General features: G+C 46.3%; 2 protein-coding genes across 3 annotated transcripts in view; one reads left to right on the top strand and one right to left on the bottom strand.

Moving 5' to 3' along the window:
• Positions 1 to 22,378, bottom strand: part of LOC146863380 (epidermal differentiation-specific protein-like) — a 151,088-nt gene that overhangs the window by 54,324 nt on the left and 74,386 nt on the right. The gene's annotated exons all lie outside the window — the stretch shown is intronic.
• The window catches only part of LOC146863381 (uncharacterized), a 59,729-nt gene continuing 57,429 nt past the window's right edge, over positions 20,079 to 22,378 (top strand). Inside the window, exon 1 of the mRNA XM_085642804.1 lies at positions 20,079 to 20,217. The gene's annotated coding sequence lies outside the window, so the exon portion shown is untranslated. The remainder of the gene's footprint in view (positions 20,218 to 22,378) is intronic.

The raw sequence follows: 22,378 nt of genomic DNA, 5'->3' as shown, positions 1-22,378 counted from the left end.
CCGTAAAGAAGTCCCACACTGGGGAGCTTAACTTTTGTCTCCTGCTGGAGGTGCCACTCCCACTTCCAATGCCGGATGAACTGGAGGGTGTGTGTTGAATTTGACTCTGTGCAGGAGCACTACCTACTTCTGCTGAGGTGATGCTTGTGCTGGATGTAGGACGCTGCCGGCCCTTTGCTAATGTAAATATGGAAGCTGGAGGTCGTGTTGGTGTTACCTGTGTTGGAGGTATGCGTGCTACATCCCTCGCAGCCATTTTGGAAAGTGTAAAAATGTTGGTCTCCATCTCCTCAGGCCCGGGAGTGATGTTTGTGATGACTGGCTCATCATCATCATCATCATCCTGCTCTTCTACATCAACATCCATAAGTGTAAGGCTTTCTGGAACCTTCCTTTTCCCATGCCTGCTCTTGTGATGTGTTTCCCTATCAGACTCAGTTTGTGGCTTCCAAGTGGCATCTAGATCATCAGAAGGGGGGCTTGGTGAAGAACTTGATGTACTACTAACCCTCCTTTTCCTTGCTGGGGATTTGGAAGCCAATGGAACTTCTAAAGGAGTGGCTTCCTCTTCTTCCTCTGCATGAGGCTCAATTTCCTGAACTGCCCCTACTTCGGGAGGAACAACAGCTACTATTGCGGGCGGTGGCTGCGGCTGTTGACCACTTATCTGCTGTGTTGATGATGTTCCCTCCTGCGTTGATTGTGTACTACTTTGAGATAGCGATAAGTTTAGTTCAGGCTCAGCATCACTGCTTTCCACCATAAGGCTGGCTACCTCTTCCACACTCATCTGCTTGGGCCTGGGTTGGTGGGTTGGGCCCACTGATGTGGAGGTGCTGCCCCCAGCTTGGCCCCTCGACACCGCTGCTGCAGGCGTCATTTTTGGTGTACCAAAAAAGGTTTTGGGAGGCACACCAGACTTAAGTAACACTTCCTTCTTCTTCTGTTCCTTCTTCTCCATGGCAACTTTCTTAGTACCAGAGGACCTGCTACCTGCTTTCTTTGGGGGCATCTTCAACAGATGTCAAAACAGCACTCTGTAGCACAAGTTGCAGAGATGCCTGGTCAGGTCACTCACACGTCACGTTGTGTACAGCAGCAGGACGTCGGTCTGGCACCACAACAGTGGATGATGATGACACACCTCCTCTGTCTTTTGTGCACCTAAAAGCAAAAAAGCCAGAAGAACATCAGTCAAAAGATCCATAATATAATATATAACTTATTAGTGTCTGGTGGGTGGTCATCACAATTATTAAACTAGGCCACAAGCTTGGAGGCCTATGCAAAAAGCAGAATGCCTGCCTTCCTAAAATGGCCGCCACACACATGCACAGGCCACCCACCACAAATAACCAAAAAGTGATTACAAAGGACAGGAACAGGAAGTTTTAGTGTCTGTGGAACTTACTTCCTCTCATAAAAATATTTTGAAAAAAATAAAAGCTTCTCCGTGCTCCAAACCTACATCTCAATGACAACCTGAGGAGTTTTTTTAGCAGAAATGCACAAACAAGCGTTTTCGAGAAGGATCTATGTTGCTCCCGAGATATTGTTTGCCAGATTGCAAAAGCTGCGTGTTCGGGATCGCGAACTGTACAAAAAGGCTTTATCGCGTGCGCGAACACGCATATTGCGAGCGCGAAAATGACGAAAACTCTAAGTCCGCGTTGTCGCGCTGTGCAGAGTTACCAAAAGTACGCGAGCTGAATCCCTAGGCTTACATACTGGCTAAAAAGCCCTATTTATTTAACACACACCCAAAAAATGCTATTCCACCCCAAAAAAACCTTTTGCAATCAAATCCAAAGCCATCCATGGTGTAAAAGAAAATCAACAGACAACACAAACTGTAAATTTAAATAACGCACCAAAGATTTGAGGCTGACTCCCTCTGGGCCTACTGGCAGACTAGGCCACAAGCTTGGAACAGAATGGCAAAAGCAAGCACACTGCTTGGATGGCTCCACAAAATGGCCGCCACACACCCACAACAACAAGAAATGGAAGACAGTCAATGTACGCCTATGGCAAAAGCACAATGCCTGCCTTCCTAAAATGGCCGCCACACACATGCACAGGCCACCCACCACAAATAACCAAAAAGTGATTACAAAGGACAGGAACAGGAAGTTTTAGTGTCTGTGGAACTTACTTCCTCTCATAAAAACATTTTGAAAAAAATAAAAGCTTCTCCGTGCTCCAAACCTACATCTCAATGACAACCTGAGGAGTTTTTTTAGCAGAAATGCACAAACAAGCGTTTTCGAGAAGGATCTATGTTGCTCGCGAGATATTGTTTGCCAGATTGCAAAAGCTGCGTGTTCGGGATCGCGAACTGTACAAAAAGGATTTATCGCGTGCGCGAACACGCATATTGCGAGCACGAAAATGACGAAAACTGTAAGTCCGCGTTGTCGCGCTGTGCAGAGTTACCAAAAGTACGCGAGCTGAATCCCTAGGCTTACATACTGGCTAAAAAGCCCTATTTATTTAACACACACCCAAAAAATGCTATTCCACCCCAAAAAACACATTTTGCAATCAAATCCAAAGCCATCCATGGTGTAAAAGAAAATCAACAGACATCACAAATTGTAAATTTAAATAACGCACCAAAGATTTGAGGCTGACTACCTCTGGGCCTAATGGCAGACTAGGCCACAAGCTTGGAACAGAATGGCAAAAGCAAGCACACTGCTTGGATGGCTCCACAAAATGGCCGCCACACACCCACAACAACAAGAAATGGAAGACAGTCAATGTACGCCTATGGCAAAAGCACAATGCCTGCCTTCCTAAAATGGCCGCCACACACATGCACAGGCCACCCACCACAAATAACCAAAAAGTGATTACAAAGGACAGGAACAGGAAGTTTTAGTGTCTGTGGAACTTACTTCCTCTCATAAAAATATTTTGAAAAAAATAAAAGCTTCTCCGTGCTCCAAACCTACATCTCAATGACAACCTGAGGAGTTTTTTTAGCAGAAATGCACAAACAAGCATTTTCGGGAAGGATCTATGTTGCTCGCGAGATATTGTTTACCAGATTGCAAAAGCTGCGTGTTCGGGATCGCGAACTGTACAAAAAGGCTTTATCGCGTGCGCGAACACGCATATTGCGAGCGCGAAAATGACGAAAACTGTAAGTCCGCGTTGTCGCGCTGTGCAGAGTTACCAAAAGTACTCGAGCTGAATCCCTAGGCTTACATACTGGCTAAAAAGCCCTATTTATTTAACACACACCCAAAAAATGCTATTCCACCCCATAAAACACCTTTTGCAATCAAATCCAAAGCCATCCATGGTACAAAAGAAAATCAACAGACAACACAAACTGTAAATTTAAATAACGCACCAAAGATTTGAGGCTGACTACCTCTGGGCCTACTGGCAGACTAGGCCACAAGCTTGGAACACTCAATATAAGCCTATGGCAAAAGCACAATGCCTGCCTTAACAAAATGGCCGCAACACACATGGCCAGGAGGACACAACAACAAGCATAATCCAAGGGGAACAAAGAAAAGAAATACAGGCCTTTATGGAAAAAGAAGCACCCACTACTAAACTACCACCACAAAATTGCCACAAGCCACATGGGCACTCACAGTCACAACAGGCCATGGAAAACAATGAACTGAAGCAGGCCTATAATATATGACCGGACAAAGGAGGCCTGCTAAACAACACAGCTTTAATACACAAATGAAAATGAACAGGGCTACGAAAGGATTGGAAAGAAGTTACACATCAAGCACACACATCCCACAAAGGTATTTCACACTCACACCAACAGAGAAATACACCACAGCCACATTTAGCATTTCAAATAATCCTATGCCATCCATGCCCTACATGATGTTGAAAATTCTACAGACACCACGAAACATAAACCCATGGGTACCCTACTGGCTGAAATTGCAGAGAAAAACAACTAGGCCCCTATTGAAAGCACAGGCCACCCGCCACAACAATAATTTTAAAATACAATGAAAACCCAGAAAAATGTAGGTAATACAAATACAAGCCCCAATGAAACAAACACACCAATTCTCCAACTTACTTGTAGTAAATTAAATTTCAAATCAAAAAGTCCTCAAATAAATCCAATCCAATGGTATGAGCAGACAGACACAAAAAGTGATCCTTCCAGCTCCAAATCCAAATGAAAGTGAACAGCACATGCACAAAGCACTGGGATGAGCCTGCTGGACAGGAACAGGAAGTTGTAGACTCAGGGGCACTTCCTTCCTCTTGAAAAAAAGTTTAAAAAATTAAAGGACTCCTCCTTACACAAAAGACTACAGCAAAATCACAATCTGAGGAGTTTTATGAGCTAAATGATCATTTTAGAGAAGGTTTTATGAAGATCGCGAGATATTCTTCGCCAGATTGTAGTTTTTGCATGTTCGGGATCGCGATCTTACCAAGACAGCCGCCGGAGGTCAGCTCGCGCTCCCGAATGACGTGTTCGCGTTCGCACACTCTCGTGGGATTGGGCAGCCATAGTACAAATCTCGTGGCGCTCGCGAACGGACAGAAAAGCAAGTTGGCGATCGCAGAATCACGGTAAGACGTTACAGCGCGCGCGAGAATGAATATTGAGCGCGCGAGGAAGCAAAACTACTACGCTACGCGCTAGATTGCGTAGCAATCTGCAACTTCGCGCTCTATGCGAATTGCGAAGTTGCCTAAACTTCGCAAGCTCCGCGAACGGAGCGTAGTTCAACGCCCAGGCTTAAAAATCTGTCTCCATAGACTTAAAACAGAATATAACAATGTATTTATTAGTTCCAGTGAATGTGAACATAACTTCTTAGTAATTGGGGGTTGGGGAGTAAAAGGAGGGACTGATCCAGTTTTGCCTGGGATTTATTATATCTGTGGAAACAAAGCCTATTTTAGGTTGCCTGATCACTGGTATGGGAGTTGCTATTTTGGAATAGTATTCCCTAAAGTCTATCATGTTAAAAGAATCACTGGAAGCAATAATGACAGTAAGGGACTAACCAGATATAAAAGAGCTAGTTTTTCCAAAATAGTAGGTGATATATTTGGTGCATTGATACCTTCAGTGGGGGTTCTGCTGAATTCTCAAAAAATCTGTCAACAGTAGTTGATCGGTTATCTACTGACACTGCTGGAGGATTTTTATTGATCAATACAGAACTAGTTGCTGTTAGATCTATGGGGCCTCATTTATGAAAAGTGACGCATCACTGCGTGAAAACAGTGATGCGCCACTTTTCACTGCGCCCTCCCTGCGACTCCAGTGATGCGTCATATTTACAGTATGACGCATCATGTCGCAAGGAGTCACAGATACGTCAGTATTTCTGACGTATCTGTAGGCGCAAAAGTGACGCATCGCTGGAGTGTGTCACAAAAGTGACGCAACTCCAGCAATGTGTCCTTTCACATGGGGCAAGCCCCATGTGAAAGGGCCTGCGTCAGTCTTACGCCTGCTGTGAGGCAGGCGCAAGAAATTGACGCATTTGCACGCTAGAAGTGGCGCAGTGAAATCTCGTAGATTTCACTGCGTCACTTCTACGACCCTTTGTTGCGTCAAAACGCCCCCCTTGCATACATTATACCTGGCGCAGGTATAATGTGGCGCAGGGGTTTACAAAGTGACGCATCTACCTAGATGCGTCACTTTGTAAATATGGCGCAACATGGCGCATGTTTTCTGCCACTGGTGCGTCACAAAAAGTGACGCACCGGCGGCGCAAAAGTGACGCAGGGGCTCATAAATGAGCCCCATGGTTTTGCAAAATCGACTTGCCCTTGATATCTTATTAGCAAAAGAGGGCAGAGTCTGTAAAATGTTGAAAGCGCAACATTGTTGCACGTATATACCTGATAAAAGTGTAGAGATTGGAAGGTATATTAAAAATATTACACATTTGGAAAAGGATCTGAAACCACTGGAGGTTGACAGTGTATGGAAGAAAATAACCGATAGTTTTTCCACTATCAGTAGTTGGTTTTCTAACATAGGAAAGAGTATCTTAGGTCAAATATTATTGCCAATCATGGGCATAACTTTATTAGTTTTGATGATAGTGTGTTGCTGCAAATGCAGTGGGAAAAGAAAGAGGTACGAAGTGAATGAGAAGGGTAGGAAAAGAAAATTAGAAGAAATATGACTAGAAGAATTGAAGGGAAATATCTACAAAAGAATGAAAGGATCACAATTTAAGAAGGATACAGAAAAGAATAAAAGATTTGGAGACATTGAAATGGCAGAATGCTAAAGTTGGCATCTGATTTAATAGAAGGTAATGATAGCATAAAATGCCATCAGAGAGGGGATTGATGGAGCAAGGTTTCCTATAAAAAGAAACTTGCTCGTATGCAATCCTCTCGAATAACCTGTAACATTGTAACCAACCTGTCTGTGAATACTAATTTTACATAACGTATCTAGGGGAAGCTTTTCTATGTGCTTTACTAATAAGTAACCTGAGTGTCCTAAAATGGCGGGAATTCTTCTGCACATGCGTCTACTACATCTACGTAGTATGACGTCTTCTGTCGCTTGGGGGGAAAACTTTGCAGCTGCGCAATAGCTTTTAATGTGGCTGCTCCAAACCTTTGCACTAAAGCACAATGCTGCGCTGAAACTAACTTTTGCAAGTTTTACTAAGCTATTAATGCAAAAGATGTATTAAGTAAATGGGGTTAGAGTAGAAGTAGGTAGTATACAGTGAATTCAGTTAATTTTGGATTCTAACGTGTTCTTCTCTGACTTTATTAATAGCTCGTATTTGGACCTCAGAGGGTGACCATGTCTTTGTTTCCCTGTGGCAACTACGCATGCGCCCCATCTGCTTGTCCTGAGACCAATGAAGTCATTGGGTGACTGCCAAACCCTAAGCCCAGCAAGGACATGGGAAGAACAACTTCTGACCCTACAAGAGGAAGAAGATGAAACATTGTATTACAGATTTATCGATCTACATATGAAATGCTTGTGGGAATAAAGCTTGTGGGTATTAAAATTAAGGGGCGGGGAGCTAGACAATAGAACTAAAGAAAATTATTGCACTTAGTATGGTGTGATGTCCTCACCCCACTGCTTGGCCCAATCAAATTGTGGGTGAATATGGAATTGAAACATTTGGGGGTGGATTATACATTTGAATTGTTAGACACACTTGACCCACAAGATGCTGATGCTATGCTGAGATGCTGCCCGATTTTGCTGCAATCTGACTGAAGAATCCAACACTACTAAAATTCGTGAAACAAACGAGGAGACACATCTAGGAAGGGGTCCGGACGAGCCTGAGTCAGAGAGAGTAGCACCAGAGAGGGGTGTAACGCTGGCGTTACACTGGTAGAGGTCACCTTCCCGGTCCTGAGTCAGTCCTGAATCCTTGACACTCTGATGTCGGGGTCCTCACACCATTCTAGGTAAATATAATTGTGGGGTTAATGCTCCGTATTTTCTCACTATTCCTTCTCTCCTCAGGTACTGTCATTGCAAGAATTTAATTAATGTAAATTGATTATAAACTAACTGTGCTATTTTTCCTGATGGAGAATTCTGGTATATCTATGTGTATTCTGATTTGACTCACAAAATTATTAATTCAGATAAACTTTTAAAACTCCTTCTGAGTCTGTGGTTCTTTGAATAAAAGTTAAATGTATTATTGTATTTCCTCCCTATTCTAATCTACTACTAGATCTTTTGAATGTGCATTTACTCAGGAGACAGGAATGGTAAGAATACTGGTGTAAAGGTTTCCTTGGGTTATCAAAATTGATGACCAGTGGATATTTACTAGCTTATTGAGTGTATGAATGTATATGGGTCCAAATGAATGTTGTGTGTATGAATGTGGTAAACTCCGCTGCATCACTATACCTCAATCTTTCTTGGGCATATGGTGGAGAAGGAGATCTGCCCTTAAAGGGGTTGCGGTGTCTTCGCGCTTCTTTATACTTGGCTCCTTTTTTTCAGCTGTTTTAGGGATTACATGGGTGGAGTAAGTATTAGAACCTACTTAACACAGGGCACTGGATAGAACTTCGCGTTATATTTCATGCATTATTGGTCCTCTTGTGCATTGTTATTGCTCAATATACCTTTCACCAACGACATCTACGAGAACATTTGCCGTACAGCCAATTTTTAAGGATCAGGTGCAATTGTACAAAAAAGGAAGACTACTTCAACCATGCTAACATCTTTTTAGAGAAACTGGTTGAAAGGAATAATCCAAGAAAACTTGTGAAGAGAGCAAAGAAGTGAGCGTGATGAATACAAGCCCCAGCTAGGCCCGCAAGAGACAAGGGTTCGCTCTTCTGTAACGAAATCTATAAGGAAGTTGGCACGGAAACTGCAAAGTACAAAAACAACGTTTATTAACCCTTAAGGGTGGTCCTACAGTCCACACAACACTCTTCAGTATTGCAAGGAGTAGCACAAAGAACTTGCATACACAGTCCCCTTTTATACACAGCGAAGGGGCTCATGAGTGGGTGGATACCACTAAGTTGAAGAACATTACCATTTAGGGTCATTCTCGATACCAAATCAATACATGGGCGGAGCTAACACACTCCTTGGGCCCGCGAAAACACATGGTCAAGCAAAGCTAATTATAACAGATGTGGTCAAGTCTGGGCATGCGCCAGATGGACGAGAGAGAGCTATTTATAACTGTTGCTAGGCAGATTACAAGAGCAACTAACACAGAGGTCGGACTCTCCTCGTGGTGAGCACGTGGCAGCATGTCAATACAAAATGGAGTCCGGACTTCGGCCAACATAATGGGGAAAACACGATAAAAGGGAAACACCAATGTTTTCAGTAAATGCTTAATCACATTCTGCCTTAATTTACAACAGACGACCCTTTCAGCATTTACTGAAGACATCTGGCTTCCAAGAATAATCATCGTATATATCAATTATCATCATTCCTTTAACCTCTTTAGCTAGACCCTTCTGGCGGGCAACTTCGGCAATAGCTTTCTTGTCTGGAATGCAGAATGAAAGGCATACAGAACAGCACAATGGTCCACATTGAATACACATACAAAGAAAGAACAGAATTGCTATAATAATGCAGAGACCAGTTAGAACCTTCCAACCCCAGGCAGTAACCAACGCCCAAAACCATCCAGAAAAGGACCAAGTGCCGTTTTCCGTGTGGATTTCAGCTGCTATTTTATGCAGCTTATTAATGGCGTTATAAACGGATGGCGTATGATCAGGAATGAACACACAGCAGCTACTTCCAATAATTTTACAGGCTCCTCCTCGATCAGCTAGCATTACATCTAACACCATACGATTCTGCAATGCAACAATCCTGGTAATCTGTAATTCTTCCGTAAGATTCCCAAGAGCAGCAGCAGTCTGATTAGTCACAGCTTCTACCACTCTTGTTAATCTTCGGATCTTCCTACTATTCAAAGCAGCTCCGACAAAGAAAAACAGTCCTAAGTTGAAATCAATATACTGTTGCAAGCTAGTATCAGTCTGATCCACATCATCAGTCGATAAAGTACGTTTATATCTATTTACAGTCACATTATTCAACAACTTCAAATCCTTATGATAGGACGCGGGTGCTAGAAATACAGGAGGTAATAGGAATGATACATAGCATACCCCAGACCACCCAGCCGGCAAACGGTAATAACCTTTATTTCCACATACGAAATAGGTATTATGGGATGCTAGGAAGGTGCTGTTGTTCAGCCCATCGATGTTTAATACGGTTATACAATCGCTGACACCGACAGGGATAAAACCCACACTCTGGACACACAGGTCCGCTTGGGCTTGAGCCACTTGGATCACAAATTTTTCCTTCCCCACAGTGTCTCTGGTATTCGTGAAGATATAGGGAATGGATTCATTGTCCGGTCGGTATTCTTCCCATTCCCAAATTGTCCCATTCGCTTGTGGATATCCATTCTTGTCCTGATGGCATTCTTTATTAAGTCTGAAAAGCAATCGTCCCACTGTCGGTTTTCGAGTAGCAAACAACAGAGTGTACCATGCTCTACAAGAGCCATTGTGAGAGAAAGGAAGGGGTATGAATGGCGTACCTCCTTTCTTCTGATGGGCTGGCATCATCCCACATATCCAACAGTTCGTAGCATTTGTAGCAACGTGGGTGTGATGCAGCATCTGAATGAAAGTGTTATTCAAATAGGATTGTCGATGCTTCAACTCTTGGTATGGCAATGTATAAAAGTAGTGCTCCGCAGGCACTGGAGTCGTCAACACAAGTGTCTCTCGGGCAGGAGTTGCCTCCTCCACAAACCATGTGGTTATACCAACGATAGCTACTGTTAGCATGAACCCCAACGCACAAAGAATTTTCTTCTTCTCCATGTCAAAGGAAACAATACCCTAATACCTTCCTGAAACTAAAAGTCTGTCAGAACTCTTCCCCTTGGGCAGCGGTTGATTTCTTCACCAGCGGGCCAAGACGGGTGTCGCTACACTAATGCAGGGCTGATCCCCCCCCCTTGCCTCATCGGCTCTCCGTTTCACTAACCCAAGGGCCGTTCTGACAGTATGTCCCGGTACTGGAAACCTCACTTCCTTGGTCGCAGATGATATCGCCTTCCTCCAGAAGTCGTATGGTCCGGAAAGAGCTCCTCAGTGTCGTTTGGCTGTGCAGCACGGCCTGTCTCTGCTGCTAGGATGTCTCGTTGATCGGTCAGCACGGCAGACTCCACCAATCCGGGCGGTACCTTTCGACAGTGCAAGGAATGGATCCAATTCTTCCTGTTCGAGACTCGCACTGCCGTCCTCGTTGCAAGAAGGACTTGCTCAGGTCCGACCCATCTCGGCTCCAAACTGTTCGATCTGTCGAAGACCTTTATCATCACATGATCTCCGGGCCGGAGACCATGTCCTTCGCCAGTAGACCGATCAGGGAGCGCCTCTCGGACCTGTTGATGAATGGAAACCAAGTTATCCGTTAACTGTGCCAGATAATCACTCATCATCACACAAGGTACATCATACACAGCCTTAGGCCTTGGTGGACCCCAAACATTCATTGGGCGTCCAAATACAATCTCATAAGGTGTAAGGCCGGTTCGAGAGTGTGGCACCGACCTAATTGACAATAACGCCAGTGGCAAGGCGTCTGGCCAAGTCAAAGATGTTGAAGCTTGAATTTTGGCGATCTTAAGCTTCAGTGTACCATTATATTTCTCGACTAGTCCTGCAGACTGAGGGTGGAACACGGCGTGGAACTTCTGGGTGATGCCTAGGCCCTTCAAAACATACTTTATAACATCTGCTACAAAGTGGGGGCCATTATCACTCCACAGAAGTCTACAGACGCCGTATCGGGGGAAAAACTCTTTCAGCAATAGCTTCGCTGTAGTCATTGCAGTATTGTCTTTCGCAGGGTACGCCTCAACCCACTTACTGAAGGCGCAAACCACTACTAGAACATACTTCAAATTGTTACAGCGCTCAAGCTGGATGTAATCCATCTGCAGAACCTCAAAGGGTGCAGTGGGTGTCGCAAATCCTCCTGCTGGAGTTCGCGTACCTTTCCCTGGGTTATACTTCAGACAGATCATACAGGTCTGCACCACCCTCTTTGCTGTGCTAGCAATCTCTGGATGCTCCCAGACTTGGGTAAGCAATTTCACAATTGCGGAAGCTCCAACATGTGCTAGCCCATGTGCCATCTGGACCATAGGTTGTACAAAAGCCGTGGGTAACTTCCATCTATCCATCTGCTTATTTCTCCAGCAACCCTCGTCATCCAGTTCTCCTTCGCTAACCCATTGTTCCCGCTCTTTGTCAGAAGCGGTCTTTTGTATTTCTCGCACTTGCTCCTTTGCATCATGCCATCTCTCCACCTGTGACTTCACTACATACATGGCAGTAGTGCCGGGCTGCATCGCGGTCTCCCGTGCTACTCGATCCGCTAACGCATTCCCTTCTCCAACCTTATCAACCACTTTCCTATGGGCGCTACACTTAACAATGGCAATTTTCTTTGGGTATGTCAATGCAGTTAAAAGATTGTGGACTAACTCCCCATGCATTATCTGTACCCCATGTGACGTTAGAAACCCTCTCTCCTTCCAGAGTAGGTCGAAATCGTGCGCTACTCCGAAGGCATAGCGGCTGTCTGTGTAAACATTCACACACAATCCTGTACTAAGCTCACACGCTCGTGTTAAGGCTATCAGTTCCGCTGCTTGAGCTGATTTCTGTGGTATGCGTGCTGTCTCCACTATTGTTTGTAGTGTGGTAATTGCATATGCTGCTGAAGTCGTACCATCTGGTAGCTTCAGGCATGATCCATCTACCCACAACTCTCCATCTACATCTGAAAAGGGCGTATCCTGGAGATCAATATGACCCTTTGTTTGTTCCTCAGTCACGAGAATACAATCATGCGCTTTCTGTGCCTCAGGCTGGGTCTCGGGGTATGGCAACAATGTGGCCGGGTTTAATGTCACGCACCTTTTTAACGTAATGTGAGGAGCTAAAAGCGTCAACTCATATCCCGTTAAACGGGCACTGGTCAAATGCTGCGTCTTTGTTTGATTAAGCAGGGCATCAACAGCGTGGGGAACTAACACCAACAGTTTATGGGACAATACAATTCCTTCACTCTGCCGTATTGACACAGCTGTCGCCGCAACCGAGCGAAAACACCCTGGTAATGCTCGGGCGACAGGATCAAGCACAGCCGAAAAGTATGCACAAGGGCGCTGCTTATCGCCGTGCATCTGCACTAAGACTGATAATGCACATCCATCTTTCTCATGCACATACAACGAAAAGGGTTTTGCATAATCAGGGGTCCCTAACACTGGTGCTGAACAAAGGGCCTGTCGCAATTGCTGAAAAGCAGCGTCACATTCATCTGACCAGGGGATCGGGATGGGCGTGTCTTTTGTCAAGAGCGCTAGTAATGGCTTAGCTATGTGTGAAAACCCCAATATCCACTGTCTACAAAAAGAAACAAGACCCAAAAATGCACGCACATCCTTCTGCGTGGATGGTCTCGGTGTGTCCAAAATTACTTGTATACGATCTGGTGTGAGTGCACGCCCCTCCTTAGACAAAAGGTGACCTAAATAAGTCACCTTTGGTCTACAGAATTGCAATTTCTTCCTAGAGACCTTGTGATTGTGGGATGCTAAAAAGGAAAGTAAGGCTATCGTACTTTTCTCGCACAACTCCAGGGTGTCAGCCGCCAACAGGATGTCATCGACATATTGAATGAGGGCGACCCCCTCGAGTAAAACAAAGGAATCCAACTGTCGCTTCAAAGCCTGACTATAAATACTAGGGCTTTCTGTATAGCCTTGGGGAATTCTACAAAAACAATAAGATCTATTGTTTAATGTGAACCCAAAAAGAAATCGGCTATCAGGGTGAATGGGAATAGAGAAGAAGGCATTTTTCAAATCAATCACCGAGAACACGGTCGCCGTAGGCGGGACCAAGGTAAGCAACGTCGTGATATCGGAAACCACCGGGTACTGAGGTATCACGATCTTGTTTACCTCCCTCAAATCAATTATAAACCGATAAACCTTTGCATCCGTGTCCTTTTTCAGAATAGGGAGAATCGGACTGTTACAGATATTATAGGGAACTCCTTCCACTACCCCACTACCCCCACTGCGATCAGGTCTTGCACAATCTGTATGAGAGCCTCCTCGCCCTCCTGAGAAATACGATACTGTGGGAGGCGTGGTAGCACCGCCCCCTCCTGGACACTAATGTGGACCGGAGGAATCACCATTTGTCCGACATCTGTGTCCGAAGTCGCCCATAAAGCTTGGGGGAGGGTAGCCAACAACGCATCCTCTGAGATCGTACACATCCGCCCAGATCGGGGGTAGTTGTCATTTAGAATCACCCTCACACCCTCAGGGGAACAACGAATTGTAGCCCTAAAGTACTTTAACATATCAAGGCCCATAATGTTATCCGGTGTGTACGGAGCAAGCAAAAACGGACAAGGCGCAGAAAAACAATCCACTTTAAACGCAAGGGGCTGTGAAAGAGGGCTTCGGGAGAGTGTACCGTCAAACCCTACCGATGTAACTATTGAGCCGGATGGGGGAGCCCCCGGAACCAAGTACCTAGACAATGCACTACGTGTCGCTCCTGTATCCACTAGGAACTGATCAGTAGAACCTAAAACCTCAGCCGATACATAAGGACCCGTCTGATCGACCGGCACCTCAACTGATTCGGACCCCCATCCTACGCATTCCTATGCATGCTGGGAATCATGATATCCCGAGTGATCGATGTCCGATACATGATACTGATGCTGGCGGTCAAAAACATTTGAGCTATCTCGGTGCTGTCCAGCGGTATCGAAACGGGCATTATCGTTGGAATTCCCTCTAAAGTTCGAGAAGCCCCCTCTACCTCTCGGCCCACCCGGAGTGTGCCCCTGACGCGAAGCACGCAACGCTGGGCACTCCCTGGCCCAATGGCCCAACTGCTTACAATACGCACACTGGTTCCTATTCAAATCAGATCGGCCCGAAGGGGGACCATAAGATCCGCCCCTTCCTCTATTATTATTACCCCGGCGGGGCAGGCCATATACTTGTGCTAACATCACTTTGGTTTTAAGATCTTTCGATTTCTTCTCCTCCTGGCCCTTCGCCTCGTGCTCCTGACGCTCATAATACTGAGCAATGGTCAGAAGGGCCGTCGGTGTCGCGGAGGACCAAGAACTCTCACTCGCTTTTAACCGGGCCGCAACTGCCGGCAGCAGATTGGCCACATATTTGTCCGCGAAAAGGTGGCGGCCCGTGTCGTCAGTAAGCGACTGGCCACTAAAATCATGAAACGTCTCCTCAAAGCGCGTAAAAAAGTCCGCAACTGACTCGTCAACTTTCTGTTTACATGCAGCTAACATATTCCAGTCAATCTTTTTAGGGGGGATAATCGTCTTCAACTTAGCCACAATAGCCGCAGGGAGATCTAAAATATTCTGGGGTGGTTTCTGTGCGGGCTTCCGTTCCCTATCCTCATCCTCAAGGTCGGACCGCCGGGCCTTGAAGGCAACCGCATCATCTACCTTCCGGACAGAGCGCCACGTATCCGGCGGTAGGATAAGGCCAAAGAACAGGTCTATATCCGCCAAGGTCATAATGCAAGAATTCAAGGCCCCCTCGACTTCTTCATAGAAGGCCGCTGGATTCTTGCGGGGGTCAGGCAACGCATTTTTTAATGCCATAACATCGGCCCTATGCCATGGAGTATAAACCCAATTATATACAAAATATCCCCTTGCATCGGCGGAGTTAACATCCGAGCTAGTCCCTGCTCCCTTAGGAGGAACATACAAAGGCGCCGCCTCTCGCATTGGTTTAGCATGCACTATGTCATCCTTATCTGACTGGGAGGCGGATGGGTGGCCCCCTGCTGCAGACGAATCCGACTGCTTCTCCTCCTCCGTTTGTTGACGTGCTTTCTCTCTAAGGGCCAGCACTTCGTCCCGCAAAGCGAACAGCCGCCGAGCCGCTTCAGAAGCCTTAGGGGGAGAAAAAACACCATTACGTAATGCTCCGGCATCCGAAGACACGTCGGCAGGCTCAAGGACACCAGAATATTTTTGGAAAGCAGCAATTACTTCTTCTGAAAAATGAGACAGAAAATACACCCTCTCTCTATCTTGCCACGACCCCCAAGCATGGAACAACTCATCCATAGACATCTTGCCCTTAAATGCACGAAAGGAAAGTTTCCGAAGCTCAGCCATATACTCGGCCGATAACATGGACCGTGTGTCGACCTTACCCGGAGCCGGGCCAGAATCTTGCGGCCGTGGAGCAGATGCGCCAACATAAGGGGGCGGAGAGCGATCTAGTAAATAAAAATCGTCATCAGGATTATTAAGGACAGGATAAAGCGGCTGACGAACAACATATTGACCCGAAACTTGTAGCCTACGCTCTTTCTCTTGTCTGTCCGTTTGCTCTGTGTCCTCCCGACGCTTCGCTTCCTGCGCTCGCATATGATCATTCTTGCGTTGCTCCTTATCAGCCAGTGCTTTCTCACGTTTCTCTCGCTCACGCACTTCCTTCACCCATAATCGCACACACTCAAACATATCCTGACGAGCACGTCGCTTACACATACACTGTTCCACATACTCAATCTTACGTATATCAAACGATCCATACAAAGGCCATCGCAACTCAGGATCCTTCCTAGTATATTTCCTCCATAACGTGCTGTACATTATGGAAGAAAGACCATGCTTCACGTACATATCCCTATTAGGAGTCCCCTCTGGGGGAGCTGGAGCAGATTCCTCGAGGTTCAACCGGTTATCCAAACAGCAGCACCACTTACGGAGTGCGCTAAAAGCAGGCATGCTAGGAATAATGCAAAATATGCAGTATTATCAAGAAAAATGGCACTTAATCGTTGCGCCGTTCCAAGTTTACACAGCTCCGGAGAAATTTCTCCGCATTACCTGCCTATATGTGTTGCAACGCATATATTTTCACAAAGACAAATTCAAAATATGACTAGTCACCATCAATCAAACTCAAAATAGCCAGACCAGGCTTCAAAACTCGGAGCAAGTACCGTACAACGGTTCTTACCAATCAAGAGTCCAGGTTCCAACTGCCAAGCTCCACAATCGCCCAAACGGCTCTCACGGCAGGACCGACAGAAGAGATCTCAGTCGATGACCGGCGCTACCCAGATGGTCAGCTCGGAAGGGAAGGAAGAAAAACCTCGGGATGCCAGGGCTAAGACGCCGCTGGCAGTGATCACGTCCCCGGCCAAACTCCTCACCTTCGTCGCGACCAGTCCTTCGAGCATCCGAGTCGCCGATGAGCCCCACGTGACGGGCGCCAATTGATGAATACAAGCCCCAGCTAGGCCCGCAAGAGACAAGGGTTCGCTCTTCTGTAACGAAATCTATAAGGAAGTTGGCACGGAAACTGCAAAGTACAAAAACAACGTTTATTAACCCTTAAGGGTGGTCCTACAGTCCACACAACACTCTTCAGTATTGCAAGGAGTAGCACAAAGAACTTGCATACACAGTCCCCTTTTATACACAGCGAAGGGGCTCATGAGTGGGTGGATACCACTAAGTTGAAGAACATTACCATTTAGGGTCATTCTCGATACCAAATCAATACATGGGCGGAGCTAACACACTCCTTGGGCCCGCGAAAACACATGGTCAAGCAAAGCTAATTATAACAGATGTGGTCAAGTCTGGGCATGCGCCAGATGGACGAGAGAGAGCTATTTATAACTGTTGCTAGGCAGATTACAAGAGCAACTAACACAGAGGTCGGACTCTCCTCGTGGTGAGCACGTGGCAGCATGTCAATACAAAATGGAGTCCGGACTTCGGCCAACATAATGGGGAAAACACGATAAAAGGGAAACACCAATGTTTTCAGTAAATGCTTAATCACATTCTGCCTTAATTTACAACAAGCGTGGTATACCCTGAGAGAAACACTCATGACATCTAAAGAAAAGGACAAAGAAAAGCCTCTGGTTTGTGTTACCACCTACTCGGGGATTACCAAGGAAGATAAAAAAATCATCAAAAAAAGCTGGCATACTGTGAAAGGCCTCAAAGAATTTAAACAAATATCAGTATTTGCCCTCCAAAGGAATAACAACATCAAACACAAGTTGTTCCGAGCAAATACTCAAGTGAAAAGACCCCACATTTCAATACAAACAATGACACCGCAACCTCTTTAAGGACAGATCTCTTCCTCCTCCATATGCCCAAGAAAGATTGAGGTATAGTTTCGGTATGTATATATATTTGTTTAGGAACACAACAAGAATTAATACAGTACAGAGCTATTAACTTACACTACATAGTATCCTTTCGCTTTGCATTATATAATTTCAGTGTCCTACCAAAGTTTCCCCAGCCCTGAGTAAGACCTTCCACCGCATAGCTCCTGGTCCCACCACAAAGGTCGAAACGCATTGGCACATACTTTCCAGAGGCCAAGAGTGAACACCTGAAAAAACTGTGTTAAAAGACGAATAGTCTTAGTGCAATTAAGACGGTCTTGGCTACAACAAATACACCCTCACTCTGACCTCTGTAGGACCGTACACTAAACCAATATTGAGGAGATGTAGTAGATAGGTCCCAGTTTCCTCTACTATTTTTGGTTGGTCTAGAGGGAGTGGTATGTCTTTGGGGAAAAAAGATTGAGTAGGTGTCTCTACAAAGTCTATCATGAAGCCCTTGACAGTGTTCAGAACCCGCGGGTCTTGAGTGATTAACTTCCAATTCTGATAGAAGAATATGAGCCTGCCTCCCACCTTTTGGGGGAAAGAAGGAGCAGAAAGAAGAGGTAAAGTACTGATGATGCTGTCAGTTGATCCACAAGATCTGAAACCTGTTACGGGGGGCCTCTCCCACTCTGGAGGTAGAAATGAGTTTTGGAGTACTGGTAGCCTCTTCCGCAACCACAAAATCTTAAGAAGGGCCTTTGGTTGAAGCGGCCGGAAGAAAGACCCCTTCTTCCGGCCCGTCCAAAAAGGTTAGGGTTGAAGACTCTCTTCATGTTCTGTTGTGCCTTATCCAGGGATGTACACGTGGACACATACTTCCCCAATGACTTAATAAGATCTTCGCTGAAGAGTAACCCTTTGGGGTTCTTAGAGGGTTTCCTGTCGGCCATATCACTCAGCTTTGGGTTGATTTTAGTTAGTACGACCCTCCTTCTTTCCACATTGAGGCAGGCATTGGTGTTGCCCGGGAGTATCAACGCTTTCTGGCTCCAACCCATGACTAAATCCGTGTCTAGGAGTGTGCCACTAATGTGGCTTTCTTCAGCAGAGTCAATGATCCTGGCAAGGGGACCCAAGACATTAAGGAGGCGGTCTTGGCATCCTTAAAGAGGAATTTGATTAACTCCGGGTCTAAGTTAGGGGTTTGACATGTTTTTCCCCTATTGAGGGTCTACAGCATTCAGCTTTGAGGATACTACGTTTGTTGCTTTCCAAAAGATTCCTTATCCATTTCTTCATAAATTTGGCCACATGTTCCTGTGGCCACCACTCCGAGGTACTCGGATGTTTAAGGTTCAGAGGGGAGAACATTTCCTCTCCCAAAGGGTTGAGAATGCTGTCTTTAGAGGTGGATTGGAAATCCGTCTCGTTTGCTTGGGTGTAAAATTCTTGGTCGTCATCCTCGTCCAAGTCAAGGACGTATTCATCAAGACATGAAGCCTCATCATCTAGAAAAATATTATCTCCCATTTCATTTTGAGCAGCAAGATGTTTTGTGCCCGCTAAGGACACCCAGATTTTTTGTGCCGCTAAAGACAACATGATAGTTTGTGTCGCTAATGACACCCAGGGAGTTTGAGGCACGAAGACCTCCTTTAGTTGTTGAGGTGCTAAGATCTCCTGAGTTAAATTCCCAATGTGCTTTTGGGGGTTGGATGATCAATATTCTTCCTTTTCTTTTGTCTTTTCCCCCTTATTTCAGTGAGGTCGTCAGAGGAGTGGGAGTCTTGGTTTCCTACAATGTTGTACTCCTCGGTAGGGAGAGACCTCTTAGAAGTCATAACTTGGCTCAAGGTCCCAAGAATACAGGACCTCATTTCATTATGGATGATTTTTTTAAAGGCTTCATTATCCATGCTAGGGATAGGGGTAATAGCATTGTCTGAATCAATATCAGACATCATGTAAATAGTGAGGGTTTAAAAGATGTTAAAAAGAATTAATGGATTAAAAAACCCTTTTAAAAAAAAAAACATTTAGGCACACGGAGAAGAAAATGTTTTGGGTTAAACCCCCTTTTTTATTTTTATGGAAAAATGGATAAGGAAATAATAACGCACATGGATAAAAGGAAGTATTTAGAGTATTGGATCTTTTTAAATGAAAGAGAAGTACTAAACTTGTGCTTCTCTGGAGAACGGCTGAGGCTGATCACAATGGTAAAACGAGCAACTGACGTTTGCGTGCTCGGGCTAACAGCTGCTGCCGATCTCCATGGAGATCAGCTTGCTCGAGCTTCAATGTGTAGCTCAATCGGGAGGAATGTGAGGAGGAAAGGTCCTTGGCAACGTGCTGACGAGGAGCCTTCCTCTAAGGCGGTTCTCTACTCTTCATGACAGAACTGCAGCTCAAACGCGGTTTGCGTCTGTTTTTCAAAGAAAGGGCCACTGCAGCTGAAGCGGAGAGGAGAGCAGCGAGGATCAGGTAAGGAGTCCCGAGCGCTCGCAATGATTCGCGCGTTAGGGAGAATAAAATAGAATGGGGCACCTGAAACAAAGGATTTAAGCAGAAATCACATTGCACAAAAGAAAGAAGTTAACAAGGCGATAATACGATATTGAGATAGACGACGCCAAATAAGGAGAAATAGGGAGGAAAGAGCTCCAAAAGTAAGAAGGAAAAGGGAAGGTGAGATCTCCGTGAATTTCTAGATCGGTGTGGAGGTAGGGAAGGGAGGAGTGGGGGAAGCCCACTAACATTGGAGTAAAGTATATGATATGAGAATCATAAAAATAAGTAAGGTTCATTAACTGAACACCCACGGAGATGATGTTAGGGGATCTCCGGTGTGGTCTGAGAGGTATTTTCTTTGTTATAAATTGTCCTGGATCCCAGCCTCTTTAATCTTAAACAGAATCACTCACCCATACGAGACCAGCATTTAGGCAAAAGAACACCCCTCCCATACGGGTCCGTTTCACTCTCGGAACCGAACATGCGAGATCACTTGATCATAGGGATTGAGCCGGTTGATGGAGTCTCATCGTACTGTGAAGATATTGTGGGCTAGCTCCTGATCTCTGTCGCTCTCCGTCTTCCCTGTACTGCCTGCATTCTTTCTGTGCCATTTTGCTTGCCTTCTGTTTCCCCCTCGCTGCCCCTGATTTGTGCCCTGATTTGTGCCGTTTTGCCATCTGTTTCCCCCTCGCTGCCCCTGATTTGTGCCCCTGATTTGTACCCTGATTTGTGCCATTTTGCCTTCTGTTTCCCCCTCGCTGCCCCTGATTTGTGCCCTCATTTGTGCCGTTTTGCCTTCTGTTTCCCCCTCGCTGACCCTGATTGTGCTGTTTTGCCTTCTGTTTCCCCCTCGCTGCCCCTGATTGTGCCATTTTGCCTTCTGTTTCCACCTTGCTGCCCCTGATTTGTGCCCTGATTTGTGCCGTTTTGCCTTCTGTTTCCCCCTCGCTGGCCCTGATTGTGCCGTTTTGCCTTCTGTTTCCCCCTCGCTGCCCCTGATTGTGCCCGTTTTTGCCTTCTGTTCCCCCTCGCTGTCCCTGATTGTGCCTGGTTGCCATCTGTTCCCCCTCGCTGCCCCTGATTGTGCCGTTTTGCCTTCTGTTTCCCCCTCGCTGCCCCTGATTTGTGTCCTGATTTGTGCCGTTTTGCCTTCTGTTTCCCCCTCACTGCCCCTGATTGTGCCGTTTTGCATTCTGTTTCCCCCTCGCTGCCCCGGATTGTGCCCGTTTTTGCCTTCTGTTTCCCCCTCGCTGCCCCTGATTGTGCTCGTTTTTGCTTGCCTCGTTGCCCCTTCATTCTGTTCCCTCTTACCTTCTGTTCCCCCTCGCTGCCCCTAATTGTGCCCGGTTGCCTTCAGGTGCCCTTGCCGCTCCCGTTCCCGCCGCTGCGTCCCCGCCCCCTCAATACCCATTCGCTGCCCCTGCATCCACCCTCCCAGCTGCTCCTACCTCCCACATCCCCATGTATGGCAGCCTCTGCACGGTGAGGAGAGCGACCCTTGACCTTGCTGGTAGGTCGCACCCCCACCACACAGCTCCGCCTGTGTGTCCCGACGCTTCCGCTGCTATAGAAGTTGAGGCCCTCCTCCACCTTCAGGCTACCACCTGCGCTCATCCCTGGTGGCCAGTGGTAGGCCTTTGGTTTGTATCTCTGTCTTTGTCGATCTTCCCTGTACTGCCTGCATTCTTTCTGTGCCTGTTTTGCTTGCCTTCTGTTTCCCCCTCGCTGCCCCTGATTTGTGCCATTTTGCCTTCTGTTTCCCCCTCGCTGCCCCTGATTTGTGCCCTGATTTGTGCCGTTTTGCCTTCTGTTTCCCCCTTGCTGCCCCTGATTGTGCCGTTTTGCCTTCTGTTTCCCCCTCACTGCCCCTGATTGTGCCGTTTTGCCTTCTGTTTCCCCCTCGCTGCCCCTGATTGTGCCTGTTTTTGCCTTCTGTTTCTCCCTCGCTGCCCCTAATTGTGCCCATTTTTGCTTGCCTTCTTTTCCCCTCGTTGCCCCTTCATTCTGTGCCCTCTTACCTTCTTTTCCCCCTCGCTCCCCCTGATTGTGCCCGGTTGGCTTCAGGTGCCCTCGCCACTCCCGTTCCCGCTGCTGCGTCCCCTGCGTCCCCGCCCCCTCAATATCCATT

Source organism: Triturus cristatus, chromosome 2_2 (assembly GCF_964204655.1).
Source record: "Triturus cristatus chromosome 2_2, aTriCri1.1, whole genome shotgun sequence".
NCBI classification, from domain to species: Eukaryota; Metazoa; Chordata; class Amphibia; order Caudata; family Salamandridae; genus Triturus; species Triturus cristatus.
This window is presented reverse-complemented; position numbering and strand designations above follow the sequence as displayed.